This window comes from Myotis brandtii, unplaced genomic scaffold, assembly GCF_000412655.1.
Source record: "Myotis brandtii unplaced genomic scaffold, ASM41265v1 scaffold240, whole genome shotgun sequence".
NCBI classification, from domain to species: domain Eukaryota; kingdom Metazoa; phylum Chordata; class Mammalia; order Chiroptera; family Vespertilionidae; genus Myotis; species Myotis brandtii.
In genome coordinates, this window is record NW_005359064.1 from 4592138 (window position 1) to 4601813 (window position 9676).

General features: G+C 44.9%; 1 long non-coding RNA gene across 1 annotated transcript; it reads left to right on the forward strand.

The window, feature by feature from the left end:
- Positions 1-117: 117 nt before the first annotated feature.
- LOC102248040 lies at positions 118-9406 on the forward strand. The gene is made up of 2 exons (XR_313628.2): positions 118-480; positions 8967-9406. It is a non-coding gene; the product is annotated as an uncharacterized LOC102248040 (long non-coding RNA).
- Positions 9407-9676: the final 270 nt, after the last annotated feature.

The window sequence follows — 9676 nt, forward strand, 5'->3', positions numbered from 1 at the left end:
CCGGGACAGCCCACTCCCACCTGCAGCCCCGTCCGGGCCGCTGTGTCTGGCGGCTGAGCGCCAGGTAAAGCAGGGCGCTTGCCTGGGGGGTCGTGTCGTTGGAGAATTACGGTAAGGTCTTTCCGCCGAGGAATCGCAGTTGCCCCGGGATGGTGCGCGGGGGCTGTGCTGCCGCCTGGGCGGTCTCAGAAGTTTGAGGAGGCCTGCTGACCCCTGCCTGGAATCAGGGACACCCTGCTCTGGGGCCCTCTCCTGAACACCAGGCAGTGCTTCGCAGTCTTCTGTAGTCCGCGGCCATCCCGGGATGCTTTCGCCTTCCATTCCGGGGTAGGAAGCGGGAGGCTCCCAGTGATTTGCCCCAGAGAAACGCATGAGCTGAGGTTGCCTTTAACCCACACTGCTGTTGGGTCCTCTGCCAAGCATTTTACAGACGAAGACACGACTCAGACGCCACCAGATCCTCCCCTGGTCACACAGCTGGTAAGGAGAGGAGAGGGGGAGGCAGAGACGGCATCTTCCAGACAACCACAACCGGGGACACGTGGGCAGAGAGCTCACATCCTTTCCCCTCCCTGCCTGGGCCTGGGAGGTGGGGAGCTGTCCCCGCTCCTCCGGGAGGACACTGCTAGAGCTGGGACTCAGAAACTCATTGCTGGGACTCTGCAATGATGTGGGTCTTGGCTCCTAAGTGCATGCCCATGCTGGCCCCCCGGACCCTGGAGCCCTCCCTGTGCACCTGTCAGTGCTAGTAGCTCCTGTTGGTAAAACCCAGGAGCCAAACCCAGGCTTGGCCCAGGTTTAGAGGAGACTCATGTTGAGGATGAGGATGAGGATGGTGATGAGATGCTGTGCACTGTCTGAAACGTTATGGCAGCCCTGACCAGCATCGGCAGAACAGGTAGAATTCACCAGTTTTTATACAAAAAGAGATGGCGGTCTGGAGGGTTCAGTAATTCACTGACTTATCTCTGTGAAGGTGGGAGCCTGGCACATCCACGGCATTTCTCCATCTGCCCTGCATACTATCCATCCTTCACGCCTCACACACTTCAGCCCAATGTTCCCCTTCCCCTGAGTGAAAACCACACCAACATGTCAGAAGAACTTGGAAACAAAGACACATCCATAGCAGCTTCAGCACACAAGGAGGCTTAGGCACAGGGCTGGTCAGAAACAGGGGATCAGAGAAAAAGAAAGACTGAATGATCCCCCTTATATGTGGAATCTAAAACAACAGTAACAAACTCATTGAAAAAATAGGTAAGACTTGTGGCTAAGAATAGATAGGAAGTGGGGGGTGGGTGGAGGGGCGTTAGAGGAAATTGGTCAAAAGGTACAAACTTCTGCCCTGTCTGGCACTGAAGGGCTGGGGGTTCAATTCCCGGTCAAGTGCACATACCTGGGTTGCAGGTTTGATCCTCAACCTGCTTGGGGCACGTGTGGGAGGCAACCAATCAATGTGTCTCTCTCACATCAATGTTTTTCTCTCTCTCTCTCTCTCCTCTACTTCCCTCCCTCCTTTCCACTCTCTCTCTAAAAAAAAATCAATGGAACAAAATATCTTCGGGCGAGGATTAACAGCAACAAAAAAGGCACACACTTCCAGTTATAAGATATATAAGTACTAGGGATGTAATATGCAACAGGATGACTACAGCTAACACTGCTGTATGGTATATGGGAGCGTTGTTCAATTCTAAGAGTTTTTATTACAAGGGAAAAAATATTTTTCTTTTTATTGTATCTATATGAGATGATGGGTGCCAACTAAACTTATTGTGGTAATCATTTCATAATATACATAAGTCAAACCATTATATTATATACCTTAAACTTATACAGTGATGTATGTCAATTATATCTCAATAAAACTGGGGGGAAACTGAAAAACAGCCAAGATGCTCCTGCTGCAACCTGAGTCAGGCCATGTCCCTTCTTGACTCGGAACATTTCAGTGGCTCTTGCCTGCAATGCCTGCAATGCCCTACAGGATCTGGCCCTAATGCACCTCTGACCTTACCCTCCACTCTCCCTCTTTGCTCACATCACTTCAGTCACACTGGCCACCATGTGATTCCTCACACATACCGGGCACAACCCCATCTCAGGGTCTTCACACTTGTTGTTCCTCTTGCCTGTATAATCTCTTCCCCAGAAATTACTTGGCTCCATCACCTCCTTCGGGGTTCTATTATATGTTCAATTAACTGTTAAAATTTATGACAGAGACCTTAACCTGGCCAGAAATCAGGAGGGGCTGCGCGAAGAGCTATCACACCTATGTCACTGTGAGAGCCCTACAGGAAGAACTCCACGTTTACAACAGAGCTCTATGTTTGTAACAGCCCCTTCCCTAAACTCCCTGTTCCCCTTCACAAAGTACTTCCTCCATCTTTGTACGTCTGGCTCATCACGTCTGCATGTCCCAGATTGCAATCTTCTCTTTTTCCTGAATAAATCCTTTTGGTGACAGAGTACCTAGTCAACTTTTGTTTCATGGTCAACTTTTTCAGGGGGCCCATAGGGGTTACAGAGTAGTGACCGGGACAACTTCAGAGCAGGTGCGCAACCAGGAGCTGGTTCCCCACAGAGCCACTGGGCTCACTGCTCTCTGGCCTGGAGGCTTGGGCTTGGTCTGGAACCCAGCTTCTGATTTTGTGTTCTGAAGCTCTCTGGACTTTGTTCAGAAACTCTTTAGAGGGTTTCTGTTGTTGTTGTTAAAGGGCCTTGCTTGTTTGTTTGTTCATTTGTGAGCTCAGTTGACACTTTGGCCTGACTCCCCAGAAGTACCAGGCTGCTTCTCGGAATTGCACTTGCTTTCTGACAGATTCCATCTGGAACGGGGTTGTTTCCCCAGAAACTGAGGCTCGGCTCTGATCTGGTTCTGTCTGGAACCAGACTGCTCCCAACGCAAGCTGTGTCTCATCAGTCTTTGACTTGGATCTCTTGAGATCAGGCTGTTCTACTACAACTGGCTTTTTACCTTTGGCTTGACTTCTCCCCCTAACCCCCTGATCAAAGGGTGTTCTACAGTGAGACTGGCCGGTATCTAACCTGCAGGTTGCTGGAGCTATTCGGGCTGTTTGGGGCCCTTGCGCTAGAGAAAAGTCTCTGAAAAAATGGGATCTCCATTATCTAAATATTTCAAGACTGTTCCGTCTCTAGAAACGCCTGTTGAAATCATGTTTAAAAGCTATGGTCACTCTTCATATTTAACTAAATAAGCAGATCTGACTGAAAGTAATTCAGAATATCAATGGGCACCATAGGGAATCTTTGAATTCCCAAACTCACTTTTCTTAAAACCCTATTGGATAATATTATCACTAAAACTAGCTAAGATGAATGGAATGCCTATTTCCAGTGGTATTTTGAGGCTTCCACATGGAACCAAGAATCTGAAGTTGCCTCTTTACAAAGTAAACTTTTAGAATTAACTGGGGCTACTGAACTTTTAAAGAGAGAAAGGATGGTTTCTGAAGCCTCATGATCTTCACTTCCAGTGCTGTCTTGCCTTTCCCCTCAACTCCTTATTTTTTTCATGCTTCACCTCGGAAGCCATCTGGCTTTCCACTATCTGGCTTCCTTGCCTTGCCTCTGGTGCCATCTTCCTCTGAACTTTCTCTCCCTTCCTCCTCCTCTAAACATATCAGTACCTGTCCCTTTAAAGTTAAGCTCTCTGAGGATCCTAATACATCTCATGTCCCTGGACTAAAGCTGAGTTATAAGCCATGGTTAAAGAATCCCCTAAGGTAACAGGATCCTCACAGATTTGCTGAGGAATTTGACATAGTTATTCAGGCCTATCACCCTGGGTTTTCTGATGTATAGCAGCTAATCCATATGCTAGTTGGTGAAGGCCACCTCAACATTGGATGGGAATTGCCCAATGGGAACATCCTGGGAGGGATTTAGAAAAACAAGCCTCTGATTTTTGGAAAGAAGCTACAAGACTTCCTTAAGAACTTCACTGAGCAATAACAGTAGCTTTTTAAAAGTCTGTTGGCTGGAGCAGGATTCAGACTTGCTCACAAAAGTCTGTCAAATCTGTTCATGACTATTATAATTGACTTTAGGTCATTTATAAGGAAAATTCTGGTCTTCCTTCAGATGTTGATTCCACTTGAGTAATCTTTGGTAAGTCTTTGTTTATTAAGAGGCTGAACCAATACCTTTCCCTTTCGGCTAAAAGGATCAGGATGACGTAGGAAACCATGTCCACCCAAGATTTGGTTAATTTGGGCAATCAGATTGCTCGCAGTCTATATGAGCTATCTAAAAGTAAGATTGGCATGATGTCTAATTTTTAGACCTGGCATATGAAGGCCCCTATATAAAACCAAAAGTTTCCTAGCTTCTGCTGTCATTGCAAAAAGCGAGGAGACTGGGAAAGGGATGGTGGCAAATTTCAGCACTTCAGGTATCCTCAGCCTTCTCATCAGCCTTCCCAAGGTCTCTTAATCCCCAGTGATGGGGCTCCATGGGACAGCAGGGACTTTCCCCAGCCCTGCCTCTTAATCAGTTTGGAGAAGCTTTTCTTCAAATTGGTAATGAATCTGTCTCTGTCCTTCTGACACCAACCTCTGCCTTGGAGTACTAAAACAGTTCCAGTGGCAGGGGTTTCATATACACTTGAACAGGTTCTGTCTCTGACCCTATCCGTCTTTTCCTAGGCCCTTTGAAAGATACTCACTCCTTCTCCTTAGTTCTTCTGCCCTATTCATTTATTAGGCCAAGACTTCTTAGAGAAGTATCACCCCTGAGTTTCTTTCTCCCAAAAGGAGGAAATAATTTTAGAATTTGACAGTAGCTGTTAAAATAGCCACTCAGGTGAACTAAATAATCTTTCAACATCTTTTATTTGTTCAATCTCTGGTGACGCTATAGCTGAATCTGGGAGCACTGATCAATTATCTTTACTGAGTCAAACTGCTATCCTCTTTATGGACAAAATCTTCAAGTGATATTGGCAAGATCCACAGCGCACTACTACCTCCTATCAATATTCAAATAGATTCTTCAAAACCCCTTCCCAGAATTGATCCATACACCATGAGTACAAAGGCTCTTCAAGGTATAAAGCCCATAATAGATTAACTCAGTCCCTGTCACAGTCTCATTTTACCTGTGAGAAAGCAAAAGGAGGAAGGTGAAGGTTTGTTTCCTAGCAATAAACCACGTTGTTACCCCTCAAAACCCTACTGTTCCTAACCCTCATAAACTACTAACATCCATCCAACGGGAAGCAACTTCTTTACTGTAACTGGTTTGCGCAGTGCATTCTTTAACATTCCAGTTGATGAAGCTGGCCGATACCTTTTTGCCTTCACTTGGGAAGGAAACAGTTCACTTGGACAGTAATGCCCTGGGGCTTTACTGAAAGCCCTTCTTATTTCTCACAAGTTCTGAAGGCTGTTTTGGATGATATAATTTTCCCTAATGGTTCTACTTTGTTGCAATATGTGGACAAACTTGCTTCTTCGCTCTTCCTCCAAGTTCTCCTCACAGGAGACAGCCTCCACCTGTTAGAACTTTTGGCTTTCAAGGGGCATAAAATCTCAAAAAAAAATTGCAGTTTGTGTAAATTCAGGTTTAGTATTTGGGACATCTGATATTGGAGCAAGGACTGCAACTGGGTCCAGATAGGCTTCATGGTGTCCTAAGTTTCCCAAGGCCTAAAACTAAGTGTCAACTCCAAAGCTTTGTTGGGCTAATTGCCTATTGCCAAAATTGGGTCCCAAATCTCTCTCTGATAAAAAAAAAAAAAACAACAAAAAAAAACCTCTATAATGTTTTACTAAAGAATTATAGTCCTGACCCAATTATATGGGAAGAACAGGACAACATAACTTTTAAAGTCTTAAAGGAGAGTTTAATAAACTCACCTGTTTTGGGGCATATCAATTGTTAGATATTCTCTCTCTCTCTCTCTCTCTCTCTATATATATATATATATATATATAGAGAGAGAGAGAGAGAGAGAGAGAAAAGTGTCCACACCTAACTATTATACATGCATTAAACCACTGATATATATATAAAGGGTTGCCCTTCGTTTACTCACCCAAAAACAGGAGGACTACCATAGGCCCTTAGGGTATTCCAGTCAGCAGCTGGACCCTGTGGCATGGGGATGCAGCCCCTGCCATAGAGCCATTACTACCACTGTCCTTTTTGTTGAGGACATAAAGGAAATTGTAGGATCCGCTTTAACCATCGTTGCACCTCATGCAGTAGAAGCCCTCCTGAATTCTCGCCACACCAGGGTCTGCAGTTAGTTGCCTGGCTTTCTATAAAGTCCTCCTGTAAAGTGCTCCTCACATCACTCTTTCATGTTTAATAACCTTATTCCAGCTACTCTTTTCCCCTGTGATACTGACAAAGCCCCTCATGATGCTTGCATACGGATGGATCACCTCCTGACCTTGTGATGATCTGCAGGAGACTCCTCTGGGTAAAGCTGGTTTCAGGTGGCTCATATTTTAAACATGACATAGAAGGTACTATGCTGGTTATGCTGTTGTAACCCCTTTTGAAGTCATCACGGCAGCATCTTTACCTTGGACTCCTTCAACCCAGCAGGCTGAATTATATGCTCTCAGTCGGGCTTGTATTTAGCCAAGGACAAAACGACCATCACTTATAATGACAGTAGATATGCCTTCGCAATAGCTCATGACTTTGGAATGTTATGGAAACAACGTGGCTTTCTTACAACCAGTGGAAATAAAATGGAATGCCCTGTACATTCAAGAACGACTGCATGCTATACTTGTACCTGCTGGTTTAGCTATTCTTAAGACCCCAGGGCATTCTAATCCTGACTCTCTGGAAGAGAAAGAACATCGCTGTGATGACATTCCTGCAAGGAACGCTGCCCTTAAAGGAACCAGCAGCAGTCAAGCCTCTGTCATGGTCCAAGGGGATATTTCCAGCTGATAACTTAGAACAGCGGTTTGGAACCTTTTACTGCCAAGGTCTATTTGGATATTTATAGCATCATTCTCGGGCCATACAAAACTATCAACTTAAAAATTAGCCTGTATATTTGTTCAAACATTTAATTAATTCACCCCTAATGCCTTGGCAGGGTCAGACCAAATGATTTCGAGGGCCTTAAGTGGCCCGAGAGCTGGACTTTCCCCTCCCCTGACTTAGAAAAACTAGTCAAAGCAGCCCAGCAGTTGGCTTCAGAAAAAGAAAAGCAGGATTGGAAATCCAACAATTGTTGGTTTGATAAACAGAGAAAGGCCAAATAACAGTCCAGTCCTACCTGAGACTAAAGTGTCCACACCTAACTATTGTACAGGCATTAAACCACTGACAAAATGATAGCATTCATGAATCAATTTTGGTGGAGAAATGTTAATAAGACCATAAAAAGCACCTACCTCACTTGTCCCACTTGAACAAAGTACAACCCAGGGAAGTCTATTTGCATGTCTCTCAGACATTTCAAATTGCCTAATGGGCTACTCAAGGTTTGACAAATAGATTTCACACTGCTTCCCCTGTCTCAGGAAATTAATATGTCTTAGTAATGACCTGTATGTTCTCTCACTGAACTGAAGCTAAAGTCCGGTTAGCCCCTCTGGAACTCCACAGCAATGGAGGAACCCACTTTACTGATCAGTTTTGACAAGTCTGTGATGTTTGGCCAGACCTGTCAAAACTGTTGTAACCAAATGTTACAACATTTTCACTGCACTTATGACCCTCAATTCTCAGGTTTAGTTAAAGGCACTAACTGCATTATTAAGATTCAATTGGCAAAATGCATAGAGAACCATTCAAATACCATGGCCAAAAGCATTGCCATTGGTCCTTCTAAATCTCAGATCCACCTCTTTTGAGTGGAAGACACACCAAAATATAATAATAACTAGAGGCCCAGTGCATGAAATTCGTGAGTAGGGGGTGGGGGGAGTCCCTCAGCCGGACCTGTGCCCTCTCGCAGTCCGGGAGCCCTCGGGGGATGTCCAACTGATGGCTTAGCCTAAGTTGGCTAAGAGGCTCCCGCCACCACCGCTGCACTCGCAGGCCATGAGCCTGGCTTCTGGCTGAGCAGCCCCTGTGGGAGCGCACTGACCACCAGGGGGCAGCTCCTGCATTAAGCGTCTGCCCCCTGGTGGTCAGTGCACATCATAGCAACTGGTCGTTCCGCTATTCGGTCATTTTTCATATTAGCCTTTTATTATATAGGATTCCCTCCAGGTTTGCTGGAAGGGCCCCTATCAAGTACTGTTGACTACTCCTTGTGCTGCTAAACTCCAGGGAGTAAACTCATGGATACATGTGTTGCATTTAAAAAAGGCACCTCCCTTGTCATGTGGCTCAGTGATTGGAGAGTCGGCTCACATACTGAAGGGTCACCGGTTTGATTCCAGATCAAGGGCTGGGTTGCAGGTTCAATCCTGACCCTGGTTGAGGTACATGCAGGGGAGAGGCAACCAATAAATGTCTCTCTCTCCCCCTTCCCTCCCTCCCTCCCCCTCCATTCCTCTCTTCCACTCTCTCTAAAAAGCAATGGGAAAAATATCCTCAAGTGAGGATTAACAAAAAGGAAGGAAGGAAGGAAGGAAGGAAGGAAGGAAGGAAGGAAGGAAGGAAGGAAGGACTTGTGACCTGAAGTTAAAGCTGTCAAAAATTGAAGCAGATGGTCTCTGAAGGAGACAGCTTTCCCAAAACAACTATACCAGGTCTGTGCAAATCTTTTCCTTACTGTTGTTTTTTATTTTATGTCTCTCTCTTTCATAGAAGGGAAATATCCTTGTTTACATTTTCCAAGCTAATGTGAAAGGGGAAACTTTCTGTTACTGTATCTGATGTTAAGAACTTTGATCTGTCCAAGACAACAATGACCTTCATTTCACCACCTACAGGTTTGAACTCCTAATTTAGAATCACCATTTAGACTGTTTATCATGTTGTTTTAAATTTTGTGTTGTATTCTTCTTGTTATTAAGCTCTTCGCCTGTTGCACATTATCCCTGAATACGAGATGTTTTCTATTCCTGCACCGTCCCTCCGACGTGAGACACGACACCCAGAAATCCTTCTGGACGTGGAGGGACAAAGGGCTGCGAAAATCGGAAAACCTGGCTGTTGATCAGCGCTACTTCCAGAGAAAGATCTTGATCAAAAAGGAGAAAATCATAAGAGAGAGCTTAACCTGGACAGAAATCAGGAGGGGCTGTGGGAAGAGCTATCACACCTATGTCATTGTGAGAGCCCTATGGGAAGAACTCTACCTTTACAACAGAGCTCTATGGTTGTAACAGCCCCTAAACTCCCTCTTCCCCCCTGTAAAGTACTTCCTCCTTCTTTGTACATGTGGCTCATCATGTCTGCATGTACCAGACTGCAATTCCTTATTTTTCCTGAATAAATGGTTTTGGTGATGGAATACCTAGTCGCATTTTATTTCACGGTGGACATTACCTTCTCAGGGAGCCCTGCTTTAAACCCCCAATAGAAATGTTAACACTCTATTTCCTATTTCCCTGTCCTGTTTAACTTCCCTTTTTTTTTTTGCTTATTCCCTGCTAATGTATTATATATTTTACATTTTATTTTATTTGCTTTTTTTCTCATCCAATAGAATGTAAGCTCCACCAAAGCAATGATTGTATCCATTTGTTCCCTTCTACCTGCAGCACCAAGTACATAGTAAGTG